Below are 18265 nucleotides of genomic sequence, written 5' to 3'. Positions count from 1 at the left end.
ATTTTAAGGAATTACTTTAATGATTTTATGGCGACAATAAATGCTGTTTCGAAACTTTTCAATTTTTTTCGAAATAAGCCGAATGATACGCGTTTCATGCTATCAGAAGACGAATTTACTTTCGTACCGACAGTGTGATGAAAATTTAAAAAATATATAAAGTTACGCCTAACACCTAATAAATGAAAAGAATAAATATGCTAATTCAGGTATATATTATTAATTTTAGTTAATTACATACACATGAATATTTTCAATTAATATTGCTGAGTTAGGTTATGCTAATGTGTTACTTAAAATTCAAATTTAAGGTACGAAACATTGTATTTTGTATTTCTAATAATTCTATCAAGTATGCTTAAAACTGTTCCTTCGAAGTGAAAACAACTCACCAGTTACAAAGTTTCCTTTTATTTTTTTCTTTCTTTCTATTTGTAGTTGCTTAACTTTGTACCGTTTTACATATTTGAATATGAATTACCTTTTAGTTGGTTCTCTAAAAAAACAGATATATGTATATATAAATCAAATAAAATTTATCAAATTATTGTGCTTAAAAGAAATATTTGGGAGATATTTTAACACTTAATTCAAAAAAGATATATACCTCTTGAATGCATACCACTTATAATGTAGTGAAAATACCATACCATATCATTCTCATATTTAGTTCCCACAAATGATAATAAGAACATAAAATCTTCCGAATGAGTATTTTCCCCCTTTTAAAATTTCATATATTTTAATTTTAATGTATGAAATTTTGCATTCGGCTGGAAAATTAAAGACAGACGTCATATCCAAAACAATGCCCTTATTTGCTGAAGAAAATCTCAAGAAGATAAAATAAATTAACTCATTTGTCTAATTTTAAGTAAAATATTATCAGTTAAAATGGATAGTTATATTCTTACATTTTCATATCATAATATTTGTGCTTAGCTATAATCACAAGTATTTAATTAATAAAAAATATAATTTATCTTTCTTAATAACAGTGTTACAACAGTGGAGGTGTAAGTAATATTAGCAATATTTACTTGAGTACCTTCATTCATATATCCCTACACATATACCCTCTAAACAAAAAATTAAAAAAAAAAAAAAAAAAAAAAATGCAACCTGTAACTTTCATGTTGCCATTCCATCATTTAATAACTTGAAAAGCTATCATTCAGAAATATTAAAAATTTAACTTACCAAAAAGCGCATTTATATCTGTTGAATTGCTCAGTTGTTAATAATTAACAGGTTGAATAATAAATTTGAAAAGTAAATTAAAGATCTAACATTTTGCTAACTGGCAACGGTCTGACAATTGCTGTACTCTAGGTAAAGTTTAAGTTCTATGTTTCGCACATAGTATTATTTATCAAGAATTGCTTCTAGATTTTTTTCGGTTTTCTATCGTCTATTAGTTTCAGGAAGATGATCATATTTGCGGATTTTATTTTGCCAAGACGCCATTTTACACAATAACCGAAAGTAATATGAGTTCAGCACTTACTAATTAAAAAAAAGTACTTGGTAAACATTCAAAATTTCTTATCGTGTGAAATTCTATTGTAAATACTCGCCATTTTGCTTGCCCGCAGTAAATATATCTATAATGTTATATTTCGCTGATTATAAAATTTACAGCTACTTAAAAAACTGAAGCATATTCGTTGAAATACGCACACGCAAACATAATTCTTAAACAAATTAATTTATTTAATTATTTTAATTGATTTCTAAAGTCAATAGATGCCATAAATAGCCAAATGCGCAAACATATTTTAAAAATTTAAATCTTAGTAATTCCTCTTGAAATGATAATTGCAACCTCAGTATTTACATAAATTATAATATGTAATAATTGAATGTGTCATAATTTTGTGTATGTGTAATAACTGAATAAATAATAAAATTAAACAAATCAGATGAAGGCACAGCTTTCATACTACGCATAAATTCAACCAGGTAACTATGTCTATTATTAACAACAGATTACTATGCCCGTAGTTCTAGTTGCATTCCCTTACGAATAACTTATGGAGTGCCCAAAATATCAATGACAAAAGATATAAAAAGAAAAGAGAAAGGAAGAAACAGAAAGCTAAGACTTCCTTAAATCTTTTACTTTGTGACATTAATGGCAGTCTACCAGCTCAGATTTCTGCAAGACAGCTAGAAAACTTTTATAAATTGAAATGCAGCACTTACTCTTAAATTAATGGTGTTGAGCAAGCAAAAAGAGTTTTAAAATGAAGTAAACATTTTTATTTATTTATTTATTTTTCTTTTCTCTGTTTTGGTAAGAACCATAAACCACATAACAAAAACTAAGACCATGATTTTCATAACTTTTCAATTCTCTCTTTGCAACGAATAAAAACACATACAGTAAAATATGTTGGAATAGTTGTCAGGTGAGATAAATTGTGAAGTTATATAAACTAGCTAAACTAAAGTCTCGTAAAAATATTTGCCATTTCCATCCTTTAAAGAGTTGTTTAAAAACTTTTAACAGTTTAACAGTTTTTTAACATCACGAAGAAGGTATTATTGCTTTTATTTCATGTATTTCGAGTGGGGAAGAAATAAAAAAATTTCGTGCCCGGAAAGCTCGTACCAAATATTTTCTTCAGGCGTAATGCGCAAGTGGTCTAGTGGAAAATATATAATTTTATGTTAAATATTAAGTGATTGTTGTATCGAGTTGATGCAAAAATCTGCATATTGTGTTAGTTTATGACGGAATTACATCAAATGAAGTCCTCTCCGAAAACGTCTAGCAATGTTTCTCGGAGTAATTCATATTGAATGTATTATTTTATGCTACGCATCTTGAATAAGTCTCGGATTAAAAATATATGCAAATTAATTTTGAGACTATAGGCCTGTCGTAATGCTTTAATTTAAACTCTTTCGTTTAAGAAAAATCTGAATCCTAAATATGAACCTCAACGAGAATCAGGGTCAGATTGCAAGTTTTTTGAGTTTTATAATTAAAAAAATTTATTTTTTTTTCGAAATTTTTAATAGTACATTATTTTTTGAGGTGTTTGACAATTGTCCGAAATTTTCAGGTTATAATGTTTTCTTTTATTTAATGCTAATAATATGTTTGTTTCTATGTAACTGGATCACTTTACTGATGCCTTAATATTTTACCTAAAAAATAATTTCTGACAGCTGTAATGTTGAGTATAAATTCTAATTTTTTGTATCTGCTAACGCTAACACGGACATTGGAATGTTGGGTGAAATACATATCATTCAGATCCAATGACATGTTTGAAAGAAAAATAATATAGTGATTTCAAATGAAAACTATCATTAAAAGATCACAAAATATATTTTCAAAGCTAAATTTCAGTTAGATAGAGACAGGCATATTTTCCTAAATTATTTATAACATATATTCTATGATTGTTATAGTTGGTTAAAATTAACCGATATATGTATGGTACAGCATTTCAACTCATTATTTTTATTAAAACAATTGTTATCTGCATCTTATTCTCTTTCTTAATCTATTCTTAAATGTTTCCCGAATTCTCAAAATTCACTTTAAAATTAAGCAAATTCAAATTTAGTTTTAAGAATTTACTAGGCGCTATTTAAAGATTCAATCTGACAAGCGTTCATCAATCACTTTCTTTTACCTTCGCTCATCACATTTGACTTTTTCAGTGTGAGAACAGAACTGTTCCGAATAAGTTTTAGGATGTCTAGTATGTCCGGAAAAAATTCTAGTTTCTTTGCTGTTTATTAGCTTTGCGTTTACAAGAAAAGCTAACAAACAAAAAGGAAATTCATTAAGTTCTTTAGTCTGCGTTATTTGTTGCGGCTAAATAAGAGTTAGGAAGACATAAAAAGTGTTATAGTGAAATTTTATGGATTATATTAAAACAGCTTTTGATGTTATACATAAAAATCCATAATTAGTAGTTACTATTATTAAAAAATAAGCTTTCCTTCATGAATCAAAACTAATAATAATTTTTGCTGCTTGAGTTAAGGAGACCCATATCAGACTTTCTCGAAATGCGCAATTTATTGCAAGTCATTGAAAAGTTGCCTCTGCTTAATTTTAATTTAAAATTCATCTTAAACTACACGGATAAATATTTTACTTATAACTTACTCAATGTCTACAGGACTTTATTTTGACAACAGTCAAATTCGGAAAGTTATATTCTCCAATATTCTATATCCTTTTTAAAGGTTTTAATCGAACATTTTTGAATGCCTTAAAGTAATATTCATATTTTTCTTTTCATATTGGTATATTTTAAAATATTATTTAACAGGAGGCTGATAGGCTGCTGCATATTGAGATTAGAATGAATTTGTAGGAATTTCGGACATTATGTTGCAATCAGCGTTTAGCTTGTGAAAAACAATCCATTTCTTTAATATATAAAAGAAATTTTAACTGTTCATGCGCTAAACATCTTACAATGGCAAGAACCTAAAATCACGAGATCACATCAAATTTTATATCTGATGGAAGAAGTAATATGCCATAAGCAAAAATGAGACCTTTTTCACTTGGGAAAAGATAAGAAGATCTTTAAGTTTGACGTATGAAAGAAATGCTGATTTCTGTCTTGATAAAGCACCCGCTTCATCAAACTCACCTTGAGATCCATTAAAACAGCATCTCAAATCATAGTAATTTCAATTCAGAATTACAACATTGTAAGCAAACCCCAACACCTAAGCAATCTATTTGTCTTCCTAGAACACTAGGAAGATGTACGGCCATCTTCAGGAGAGAAAAGACACCAAATTGATGCTCTTCGTGTGGTCCCTTCGTCTTTCAAGACAGTAGCAGTTTGTTAAGGTGTAATTTTTTACGCCTTGCACGTCACCTCCTACCTTAAAACCTTTCTTTAAGAAGAATTCTCAGACTATTTTATTTATTTACTTAATGGTAGAATGTTGACGTCTAAAATAGACATGGTTGGTGGACCGTTTAAATGATATGCGTTGTTCATTCCTCTCGTTTTATCTAATGCTGTAAAACTTGACACGTTACAGGTACTTCAGTAGATGTCGTATTTTATGGATACTGAAAGCGATTTTATTGTCTTCTTCTTCAGGGAAGCACGACTCATTGTGTGTTGGAAGACAGAACTTTTTTATTTTCTTAATTGTTCAGAATGGATCACTCTACTGTGAAAGCATACATAATTTATGTCTGTAATGAAAACAACAAATTTTTAAATTTGATACACCTTACGTAATAACAGTAAAATTTTCTCTCGCACTTCTGTTTAGACCAGCAACAAGGAAAAAGGAATTGATGTGGGTTTATTATAACCTTCTCATTTCATTAATTTATGCGAAATCATAGAAAATGACATATATGGAGAGTTCAGATGATGCATTTGGAACGTTTATAAGTAGTATAAATCCGCTTTTTATGAAAACCCAGTTAGTAAATGCAGAATTTCTGAGCAACACACTTTTAGTGCTTTAAATAACTAGTCCCTAAATTTATATATTTTGCCTTCAGATGACAGTTCTATATTTGGGCACAAACTATTTCCTTTTCTTCAAAACAATCAAAAGCAGGTCCATTTTGATTGTAAAGTAAAATGTAGCCTTTGAACTCAGTGCAAGTAAAATTTATTATCTTTTAGCGTAACTGGTGTAACAATATTCGCATTGAACGTGAGAGAAGAGGATAGATACGTGAATAAGAAATATTACCAGTGTTTTTTTTTTTTTTTTTTTTTTTTTTTAACACTAAGCATGCTGTGCTTAAAATTTCGAAGTCAAGATCCATGTAAGAGAATTCAACTATAGAAGAGAATCTGATGTTGCTAGCGCAGGACTCACTTCCATGTTTTAAATAACATCCAGCTTTAAGTAAAGAATCACTTTCCATTGATCATTCGCAATCAAAGTCTAATTTTGTTGTTTCAAAAAATAGTAAGGACTGTTAAGGGAAATTTTGGGTCATTTACTAGATGTAATTGGTCATATATAAAAAGTGGCTTTTTTGAATCATACCAACATAATCGAATATTTGCTCCTTTATTTTATTTTTATTTTTCAATAAAAATTGCACTTTATTGCGCAGTTAAATAACGCATTATTTAATTGGTGTTTAATCTAACAAAATTAAGTGCTTACAATATTATTTAGTTTGGTGCTTTATTCGATATATTTGATTTAATTAAAGAATAAGTTTAATTAATTAATTAATTAATTAAGTTTAATTAAAGACTAGTTTTTGTGATGGTGGTGGCACTGAAATTAAGGTTTGTTTCTCATAACTGATATCGTTTTGAATGAAAGAAATTTGGTTAAATGTCTAAACGTTTCTTTTTAATTACTAACTTTCTGAACTAGAAGATCAAATAAATGTTTATTTTCTCTTTTCTAATGAAAAAAACAATGGATGAATAACGCTTTTACTTCAGGTACAACTCCGCGACACTTTAAAGTATAAAAAAGTATACTATAGTCCTTTACCGTTTTTTCGTGATAAAACGAGCAATATTTTCATCGTTATTTACTATTTCCCAAATTTATATTTAATTTCAAAGTAAAATGTTTAGTCATAGGTTAAAAAAAATTCTCACTCAGTTTGAAGTTCCAAAAATCGTTTACATTTTAAACTATAGCACTAATAAGTATTGCATAACAGGATTTAGTAATGTTAATTTTATGAGAGCATTATAACATAGATAATATAAAGAAGCAAAATTAAATATAAAACATAAGCTATTACTTTGTAGTCTAGAAACTTTTACTGTAATATGAATACAATTTGTGCTAGAGTCGTTTTTAATAACTGAACGTATTTTGTGAAAACTAACTAATTTACGAAATATGTGTGCAAATATCATACTCTTAACAACGTGCAATCAATAAAATAATTAATTTTGACATTTAGAAAGAGAAATAGAAGAGTTGAATTGAGATTTAAAAATAAAAGCAAATCAAAAGCTTTAATTTAAATTCAGTTTTGTTGATGGAATGTTTCTTTTTCTAATGAGAATGATTATAGTATGTATATTTTTAATTTTTAAAGTGCAACAAATTGGTTCTTAATTCAAACTAACTTGATTTGATTTTCAGTGAAAAACTTTTAAGCAAATTTCATTTTGGGTATTTTGGGATAATTATAAATTTTGAAATTATTTTACCTGCAACAATATTTCGAAATTCCAAAGTAATGTTTAGCAATTAATAATTAACGAATTAAATAAGATGTATGCTAACAAAATTAGTCATCTTTTGATTTAAGTACTTTTTTTTTGAATTGATGTATTAAATTACTACATTCCACAAAAAACAGAAATTTTTACTTCCAATTAAATCTTTAGCGGTAGCCAACTGGGAGGTTTACTAACTAAGGATATAAATGGATTTTTTTTTTTTTTTTCGTTTTTTTTTGTTACTTCGAATTAGATCTTCCACTAGTAAAAAGAAAGGTTAAGAATTTTATATATTGCGTAAATCTTTTAATTTTTTTTTAAATTGTTTGATATATTTATTTAATATATTTTGGGAAACATTTTATGGATTTGTTTTTAAAAGTGTTAACCTAAGAATTCAGTTTGTTTCTTTTTATTAGTGTGCTTATTCTGTTAAATGTGATGCATATTTTTTTTATGAAAAAGAAGTGTTGGTTTATACGTTTAAAAAGAACAAAAAAAAAAAAAAATCCATAGTAAGAAAAACTAAACACGTTAAAAATGGTAATATTTGTATCAGGGAACTACGCCGCACTGATTTCGCAACAAAAAAGAAGAAATAAAACTAAAATTAATTTTCTTTAAAAATAATCACTTACCATTTTAGCAATTTTTATTTAAAAAAACAGGGTTTTTATGTTATTTTATTATTATTTAAATTCTACTTTAGGTTAAAATCTTGTTTTAGATATTTGAAAGTTTTTACGTAAATTTTGAAAGTTTTTACTTAAAAAAGGGGAAATATGTAAGCAAAGCAAAAAGTACTTTTAAGTCATTCTGAAATTTTTTCAGCTTTTCCGAGTTCAGCTTTTTGCTCTTTTGAGTGATAGCACTGACATTTTAAAGTAAGGCGCCTTCCTAGCTTGAACCTTCAATTTAATTAAAATTCAATGTTAGTTTGGAGTTCTTTCTACTATTAATATACAGCAAGTTTCGAAAGCTAAACTGATATTCTGTCAACGTCAGGAAAAAAGAGAGAATACCTTATCTCTTAAAGAGTTATAAGTTGAAATTAACGCTAATCGGAATTAGATTTTGACTATTTTACGAGAGAGATTTTCCTTAATTTTCGCATATAACTATGGCATAAAAGCTATATTATGACATTTTTTATTTTATTTAAAGTATAAATAGGTAACTAATCAGCTATGGTTACTGAGTTGAATTTATGATCACATAAATATTCATAGAAATTTCTCGTGTTACTAATTATTTTTATGTTATTTTGGTTTAATGTAAATATAATTAAGTTAAACACGTTTGCTGAATAAATGTGAATTTCATTGGACACAAACGTCTGGGTAATGAAGGGGAAACTGCATGCACATTTGAAGATACTTTCAATAGTACTAATATTGTAGCGCTTACTTAAAGTGGTTATTGGTATACACGTAATGTCGCCAAGTTAACTCTTATAAATTTAAGCTCATCGGTAACATATACGTCCTTCAGGATTCATTTCTTTTTACTTCCTTGTATGAAGTAAGGCAAGTACTGTAATCGTGAAAAATTTTGGGTATCATATTTTAACGAAAATATCCATTTTGACCGCTCTCGAGTCCATTTGAATGAGTTTTTTTCTTGATATCTATACTTAACAGACAAAGTAAAGGACTAGGTTTTTCAAAACGGACTGTAAATTGGATTTAAAATGGATTTAGAAGAGAACGTATTTACGTACGAACTCAAAAACGATTAGTCGCACAACGTTGAGATTTTGCATATCGGATTGCTATAACATCTAGCTGAGCATATCCTATTTTTATTCAACTGGCCGCACTAGACATATATATATTATAAGTAAGAGGAATGTTTAAAAGCTAATATATATATATGTGAGTTCTTTAGTTTTGAAATCACAATTCATATTCAAACAAAACACATTTAATAAAATATTAATATATCTATAAGATCGTTCATCTATTAATACAGCATCTTTTCATCTTACATCTATAAAACAATTCATCTTACATCTATAAAACAACATCTTACATCTCATAAAACAAAGTGGCGAGAGTTCTATCAATTTCACTCGTGCTAACAGCTAAAATTTAGACAGCGCGCGAGGAAAAATATTAAGGATTTAAAATTATGGATTTAAAATCCCACATTCGGCCTTCCTGCTATGCTTCGACCTCGACGACATTATTCTACTCTTGACAACATAAATCATTGTTCATCTTACATCTTCGTTGTCTTCGGTAAAAGAACCATCATCAAGAATAAGCCGAAACCTGAAAATAAGTACGAAGGGAGAGATGAAGATTGTGTGCTAAGGAAAAAATTGAAAGGAAACATCTTAATTGTCCTTCATCTTTGCAACAATAACATCGTCAACAGTCCCTTCTATTTTTCAGAAATTTCATCTAAATCGAAAAGTATCTTCAATCTTTCACATTTTTGGAAAAGTTCATTTCACCTTTAAAATAACATTAACTGAAATAAAAGTCATTATTAGGTGAAAAATCACAGCTCGGTTATCATTTGTATCACTTCAGGTTTAAATGTCATAATCAGTATTATTTTATGCATCTTCTTCTGCTTGAGTCAGCGCATGTACTTGCTTTAGTGAGTTCTTCATGATCTCCTTCTTTTACAACATCATAGTAATCATTATTCTTTACTTTGATAATCTTATACGGGCCTAAATACTTTGATTTTAACTTAACGTTTGATCGAAATTGCGTTCGTTTGATTGCTACTAAATCTTTAATTTCATAACATTTTGGAGAACGTCTTCGAAGGTTATATGTGTTATACGCTTTCTTATTTCGTTCTTGCACTTTAAATATTTGTTTCTTCGCGTCTTTTCCAAGTTCTTCTTGTATGGAAAATAATCTCTTCTCCATAATTTTTCTCATGCGATCCTTTTGTAAAGGTAGCTTTTCTTGCATTTTTAGTTTAACATGTTGAACTTCTTTTTCTTTCTCAGATAGGATTTTATCTTCGGTTTTCATCTGAAAATTTGCAGCTTCTACTTCCTTCTTTGCTTCTGATAGTTGCTTCTGTAACATTTCTACAGTCTGTTCTGATACAGAAAGTTTTCTTTCCAAAGATCTAACTTGTTGTTTATGAGCATCCAAATCCATATGTAAAATAGATTTTTCTTGTTTTAATTGTTCTTTACCTATAATTGGTAAACGTCTGGGTCTAAAAGAAATAGGTTGGTTGTCTTTTGAAATACTACGCATTTCAATATTAGTAGATTTTCCTTTGCCTTGTTTTCCTTTAAGATTTTCAGATATGCCAGGATCCAGTTCTTTAGCTGGAAGTTTCTCTTGCTGTTTACTCTTTCTTACTGTTGATATTTCTGTTTCACCAGCATTATATTCAACTAGTTTCTCAGATTCCGAATTCTTTCTTTTTCTAGATCTCTTTGGCCCTGAAGTGGGTTTTTTGGATTCATTAATTCTTTCATTACTCTTGGACTTGCTGAACATTCTTAGGTGGGTTTTTTCTTCTTCCTTTATGAATGAAATTTTTCCCTTTGTTTACATTTTGCAATTTTCCTTGTCCACGTTTAACATCGCTTTTCTCTTCCTGAGACACATCTTCCTTTAATTCATCTTCAACTACATCTGTTTCTTCTATAGGGTTTTTAGTTTTACTGGGAATATAACTTTCATTCAAGTATTTTACTTTGGACTTACATGCTTTAGTAATATCCGAACAATTATATAATCCATTTTCTTGACCAACAGTTATATACATTAAATTCAAATCATTTTCATTTTCTGCTACTTTCATAGATATGCCGTTTTTGTTTATAATAATTTCCATTTGCGAAAGCAATTCATTTCCAATAACAGCATTTTCTTTCATTGTTCCTTGAGGTACAACATAAATATTTGATTTAATTTTACAATCATCAATACCTATAGAACCTTTAAAATAACCAATAGGTTTTTAAAATTTATTATTACCAAAGCCTACTAGAATCAAACTGGAAGAATTAATATTAGGTGAACCAATTATTTTATAAATATTTTCCGATACTAGATTTATATCACTTCCTGTATCAATCAGAGCTTTTACTTCTACATTATCTATCGATACAGTTTTATGCATATCATTCAACTGCTTCTTTACAAATATATGATTCACTCTCGCAAGGTCTTTTATATTTGTCTTATTTTTTATACATTCTGCAGCTATGTGTCCAAATAAATTACAACGAAAGCATTTTTTCCCTTGCTCTTATTTTTGCAAAAATTCTCCGCGTGACCAAGATTTCCGCAGTTATAGCAACGAATATTTGTTTTTATTTTGCTTTCAAAATGGTCGCTTCTGGTTTTAGAATTAGGCTTAACGGATTTATTTTTATCATTATCTAATTTAATTTTTTCATATATCTTAAGTTTTTCCTGATATTCTGCCAAAGTTTTACAACCATAAAGAATAGCTTTATTAAATGTAGAATCGTTTATACCATTAATAACATATTTAAATAAAGCAGCGTTTTCAATATTTCCTTTGGAACATAGATTTTTAATTACCAAAAAATATTCATATAGAGATTCTTTTTCCTACATTTTACGTTTCGATATTAATTCATGTAACTGTGCAGAGTTATACTGAACACCATATTCATTTATTAATAAAGCCTTAAGTGTATTCCCCGAATTAATTTTCGTTTCACTTTCAATAAATAATTTTGCTTTACCAGTTAAAGATCGTTTGGCGAATATCAGTTTCTGTAATTAATTTAGTTTGAACAAATTAGATACATGCTCAAAGTTTTCAATAAATTTGTCAACCGAATTATACGGATTACCATCAAATTTAGAAATCAAGCTTTCAATATCATTAAAATTTATATACATATTTGAAAACTGTGAAAACGGAAATTGAACTGACGACATACTAATATCTTGTTTTATCTCATGATCTTCATCAACAGCAGCAAAAGAAGAATCGTTGAAATTTCGAGCAGTTGGTGCATCGATTTCACTATTAACAGAAATATTCCTTCTGTCATCCAACATTGCTTCATATTCCTCTATTTGTTGTTTGTAATTTGATCCCTATTCTGACACCAATTTTGTGGGTTCTTTAGTTTTGAAATCACAATTCGTATTCAAACAAATAATACATCTATAAGATCTATAATACATCTATAAGATCGTGGCTCGGTGAGCTACGTTTTTATTTCTATATGCTGATAAATTGTGCATATTTTGTGTTAAAAGTGATTGGATTATGCTATTCTTATGTTCCAGTTAAGGTGTTGGTTTGGGCTAGGCCTAACGAGGCCGTTATTTGTTAACATTTGGAACTCTTAATAGTAAAGAGAATTAAATCAATTGATTCACCAACTTCACTGTCTTTTTGCCCAATTGGACCAAAAGTTAACTTTAAACTTTTGCGCATTGGCAGAATTGCTGGTGTTTCCCGCAGAAATTCTAATTTTAATTGGAAGAAAAAAGTTTTAAACTGTTTTTAGCTGTATTTGGTGTTTTAGGTTTTTTTTTATTTTATTTTATTTTACCATTTTTAAATGAAGGTGTATAGAGGTTTGTGTGTATTTTTGTCTTGCCGCGAAGTGAAAACTGAATTAATAAGAAATATATCTCAATGAAATTAAAGGAAATAAGTTTGAATGAAGTGTCGCACGAAATGTGTATAATTTAATAATCCGTACCAAGAAGTCATATAGTGTTCACATCAGATTTTTGTTTACAATGAAACAGATGGTGACTTCACAAATTAATTAATTAAAAACAGCAAATAATTTTAAACTAATTCAGAAGTCAAATAACAATTTTTTGTTGTTGTTGGTGTTTGACTTCTGAATTTGTATTTGTTCGGCGTGTTATTGTGTCTTAATTTTAAACTATTCATTTATATTAAAGTTGATCTTTGATAACATGTAGTGTGAGTAATATATTTCCCTTGCTCACATGCAGAACTTTTGTGAAAATTGTGACAATCAGTTGGAGCAATTAAGGCTGCCCTTGAAGTAAAATAGGTACAAAGGAGGAACTAAGTCTTAATAGTGTACTGAAATGAAATCGCATTCATCTAACGATCAATAATTCTAGTTTATTGCTTAATTCTAGCAGGTGTGGAGACGTGAAAAATGAGTACTAAGTTTGATTTTCAACAGAAATTTTCTTTCTAGCTTTTTCATTTAGATAATTGCTTTAAATTTTGGCTTTATTCTTCGTTTGTGAATGTTTTTATGGTAAATATCTCTGCAGTAAACATTCTTTTTTTAAACCTGAGCTCCGTTTCAAGCAAGAGATATTTTTTTATTCTAAGAAAAATGAAGTATCTTCACTTTTTAATATTTAGAAGCTTTCTTTTTTTTATGTATTTTGAACTATGCAACCCAAAGAGAAAAGAAACTATTAAATATATAGAAACTCGTAAAAGCTTCTTGGTAACTTTAGTGTGCCAGAGTGATTTTTGTTCGGTAGGAAATTAATTCCTTTTAAGATATGAAGCCCAAAACTGAGAGATTACATTTCTTTGAGTCATATTTTTTCTGAATGTTTATTTTGTTCTTTTACTCCTTTTTAGACTATTACTAGATCCATTTACTCTCAGTATTACTTTTAAGATAAATAAAATAATTTTAAGATATAGCACTCAGAACCAATTATATCTCCAACAAAAACAAAGTGAAGAGCTACTCTTATTGTTTTTCAACAATTTTAGGCTTCTACTATGAAATGAAATGTCGTTTCTTAATCTTTTGTCATTTGCTTTCGAAGATTTATTGAACATTCTATTATGAAAAGGAACATAATAAAAATTGTGAGCGAACAGAATTCAGACATGGATATTAAGTTAAATTTGAAGATACATGCATCATATTAGAAAGCGTTATATTTGTATGTCTCAAAATTAGTTTGTTTGATTAGTTACCGCAGAATGCTCGAGAATTTATTTCTAAGATGTACGAAATAGTTTCTTAAATTATTTATAATTAACTCATTTTTTCGTAACATATATTGGAAAAACAACGGAAAACTCACCTAACCACCAGACACAATCTGCTGATTTCCATTGACGTTTGCCCTTTAAATACTGGTGGTTGATAGAGCTCAAGAAAATAGTTTGTAAGAGTTAACATGCGAAGTGAATAATGTTCGAAATATCGTGCCAAGATACGTAGTTGATTGATTCCTGTGCTATTAAATTTATTAAAATTAAATGGGTTTGAAACGTAACAAAATAATTTTATTAATTCTTAAAAAAGTAGAGAGGTTTTGAAAGTTAGATTAATTAAATAAAGGAGCTTAGGTGTGTTTCATTAGACAGAAATTTTTTTCGGACTTTCTTGCTTCGGAGAAAAGATATCTCATAACTTTTATAAAATATGGAGGTACATAGTTACTGGAGAGAATATTCATAAATTCTATTTATAACTTGCGCGTATTATATGTGTTCAAGGCAATGGGGAATAAGACTGGCTTATTTGATAGATTCTAGAAGATTAAGACCGGTATTACCATGCAATTAAAGCGTATGACGTCAGAAAAGGTTATTGATTTCTAGAATACTTATCGAAGAATTCGATATTAGACTTAACTATTAAATGGCCGAAATTATGTGTAAAGGGGAAAAGCTGATTAGTAGCTTACCAAAAAGTAATATTTAGGCGAAGGAAGAAAAGCAGTGGCTATGTTTAAGAAAAGAATTATCAATAAAATTTCATAATCTTTATTTCTTTTAATAATTTACCTTCTGCATTTATACCGGTGACGTTTAAGAGTGCGATTTATCAATTAAACATATTTTAGCCATCTGCAGTTCCTGTAACAGACTTTTTAAGACTAAGGGCGAAAACATAATTTTTCATGAAGAATAATTATTCGTAATACAACTTCAAATCTCATAATATAGACTTAAATTTTAAATTATATTACGAAAATACTAGCTTATATTTGCCTTAAAATATTATTAGAAATCCTTATAATAAATATAGACTTATATTTATCTCTTTCTTTCATTCAATCTATATTATTATCAGCATAACTATCTGAAAATAATTATTTTTATTTTTTTCTACATTGGGGGTCGTTAAAGAGATAAAAATTAAAGAACAGTTGAGAGAAATGGTTAAAACATTTATTTTAAACTAAGAATACGAGTATAAATTAAACTCAGTGGCGCAACAGCCCTAATGGTCTACGGCATGCAGTGCCCTTTTTCTGCTTTCTTGACATTTGGGCCCCGGAGTGCATCAGCATATGCCCTAGACAAGTGGTCAGCTTGTCACAGAACCTCCAGTGTTTAGTCCCCAAGCGAACTTGGTACTCATTTTATTGGCCCACTTAAGGGATGAAAGGCTGAGTCAACCTTGCCCAGCCCTGGGATCGAACCCCGGAAGTGTAATGCAGCTGAACGACCACTTAAGGATACGACTATGAGTATTTAAAAGATGAAGATATGAAAAATTACGCTGAAACAAACAAAGTGATAAAAGATAAATAAATAAGTAAGAGTTAAATAAAGCAGAGTAACTTCGAAAATTAATCTTTAATTTACGCAGATAAATTTTAATCCTTTTTAAGTGCATAATTTCTAGCTTCATAATTTTCATGCACCTTTAATAAATGCATATAGGTTTAATCATAAAGAAGTTACATACATAACTTTATAAAATAAAAAATTTTAATTCATTAACCTTCGAATAAAACTATTTGATCCTATCTGAAATAATTCTGATTTAATTAGATTCGGAGAAATAGCTTGTGATTTTCTCTAGGAAATGTAATCTTATTAAAATAGGACTTCAAAAAACAAACAAAAAAAAATTTAAAACATTTAAAATTTCATTCAGTGTCAGTTTATATGGCGCAGCAAACACATTTTTCACGTTCTCTGAAAATGCATTTATTTAATCACTTTTGACAGACATTTCTTTGAGTTCTTAAAAGAAACAACTTATTAATTATATATGTATACCATAAAATGTACATAGTTTTAAGTACTTTTATTTGAAGTTTATGTCAACTCACTTAAGCCGACTGAATTAATTAAAATTTGGATTTCCTAAGACACGTCAAAGAGACGACTGTGACAAAAAACAAAGCGAAAACATCATTAAAGTTTGTATTAATTACCCAATATCTTCGCCAGTATGTCGGATAAATTATGACTCGGACTTGCAAACAATTGTCAGCCCTGATAGATAGCAGTGTCAGTTCTTTTTCTCGGTCGAATATTTTCTTTTGAACTGTCAACTTCAGAACAAAGGACCTGTAATAAAAGAATACGACAATGTTGACAAGTTGAAAGAATGGACGGAATTAAATAAAAGTAGGAAAGTTAAAGATAAAATAAAAAAACAAACGGAGGGAAGACGAAATAATAGGTTTTCTAAGACATCGGGAGGTTCCACGAATTTCTTTCCTCTTTCCGGAAAATGCTTTTCCCGAATAGCAAATGCTTACAAAAGCTTTGAGGGCACAAAACAGACAATTGTTAAGAATGGAATTACGGATAAAAGTTCAGAAGCAAGGAGATTATTAATGGTAACTGACTGTCAATCTCTCAAAGAATATATTCAAAAGTCAACATAGGCTTTTTGCATTCGTTTCAAACGAAAAAACTGTGTTTTTCTCCAGATAAGTAGCATGGTCTTGCTCCTTTAGGAAAAGCCACACCTCTGGCCGAGCAGTAAAAGACTGCCGAATACTAGTCTTTCGTCCTAGGTTCAAACCCAAACGAGCGGGCTAGTTGCAAAGTTGGTTTTTGCGTTCCCCCCCCCACACACATGTAGCGTAAATACGAAATATGAGGCAGTTTTCCTTAAAAAAATCTTCCTCGAAGTCATCTCTCCCTGAGGTAGACAGCCCTCGTGTGCTTTGCCATATTTAATTAACCATCTCCAGAGAAATATATTCTGTGCAATAGCGTTAATTTAATAGCGCGTCATCTATAATCATAAACAGAGGAAAATTGAAAAGACAGAGACGATACTGGTAAAAAATACTAAGAGAAAATTTACATTTAAAATATTTGACAGTTTTTACTCAGCGTGTTGCAGGCATCAATATAGTATAAAAGCAATTTCACTAAGTGATTTTCTTATATAATAAATGTATTAGTTTAAATATATAAGTGTGTTTTCTGAATAATAATCTGGCAAAATTTGCAATTATTTTAAAACCTTGATTGGATAATTTTACTAGAGCCTGCGCAATGTTTTTGGACTTACCTTATATGTTTCTACATTTCAAGGTCGGTTAAGGAAAAAAAACTTCAGTTTTGTCAAAATTTATCCTAGGAAATCAACTAATAATAATACATTTTCTATCAACTATTATTCACGTACGTTAACTAATATCAATTACAGAACTATAAAGTTTTATAAAAAAATTAATTTAATTAAATGCATACTATCAGTTTTTAGGCAGTGATATTTAATCCGAAAAATTCTCAGATCTCCTATAATTAAAAATTATATTACTTACAATAAGAGAACTGATTTAAAATTTATATATTTTCTAGGAAACTGATTTTAGGAACTGATTTAAAATTTATGTATTTTCTAGGAATATTTTCTAGGAAAGCTGTTAATTAATGTTTAAAAATACCTTTTTAAATAAAATTAAATTCCGTAGAATTCTTATTGTCATCAAAAATAAAGTATTTTCATTACTCTGTTAAGTTTAAGTAAGTAATTTGACTTGACACTTGGAGCATGCAGAGAAAAGAAATATTCGCTTACTGTAAAACGAATAACTTCGCAATTTAACGAACTTTTAAAATTTTGCTAATTAAATTTTGACTTAATATATGTAGAAATATATGTAGTTTAGTCTTTCCGCCATTATCGTAATATGTTACCTTACGCAATCAAGGCATTTATCATCCAATTAGAGTCTATAACTGTGCCAATCCATGAGGCAAATTATCAGTCATTCACGAACTTGACATTCACGGCTTGATAAATGCGCTACTGGCTATCCAAAATGCACGACAAGAGATATCTGAGCCATTTTTATTTCAGAGATTACACATACTATCAATGCTGATTGATTTTGGCTGAAATACAGCTTTCTTTGAGGTAAGGAAGGCGAGAAAATCAATAATGAGTGTTTCCACGA

The sequence above is a fragment of the Stegodyphus dumicola genome, chromosome 3 (assembly GCF_044657685.1).
Source record: "Stegodyphus dumicola isolate Sdum_Otavi_A_Nest chromosome 3, ASM4465768v1".
NCBI lineage: Eukaryota > Metazoa > Arthropoda > Arachnida > Araneae > Eresidae > Stegodyphus > Stegodyphus dumicola.
This window is presented reverse-complemented; position numbering follows the sequence as displayed.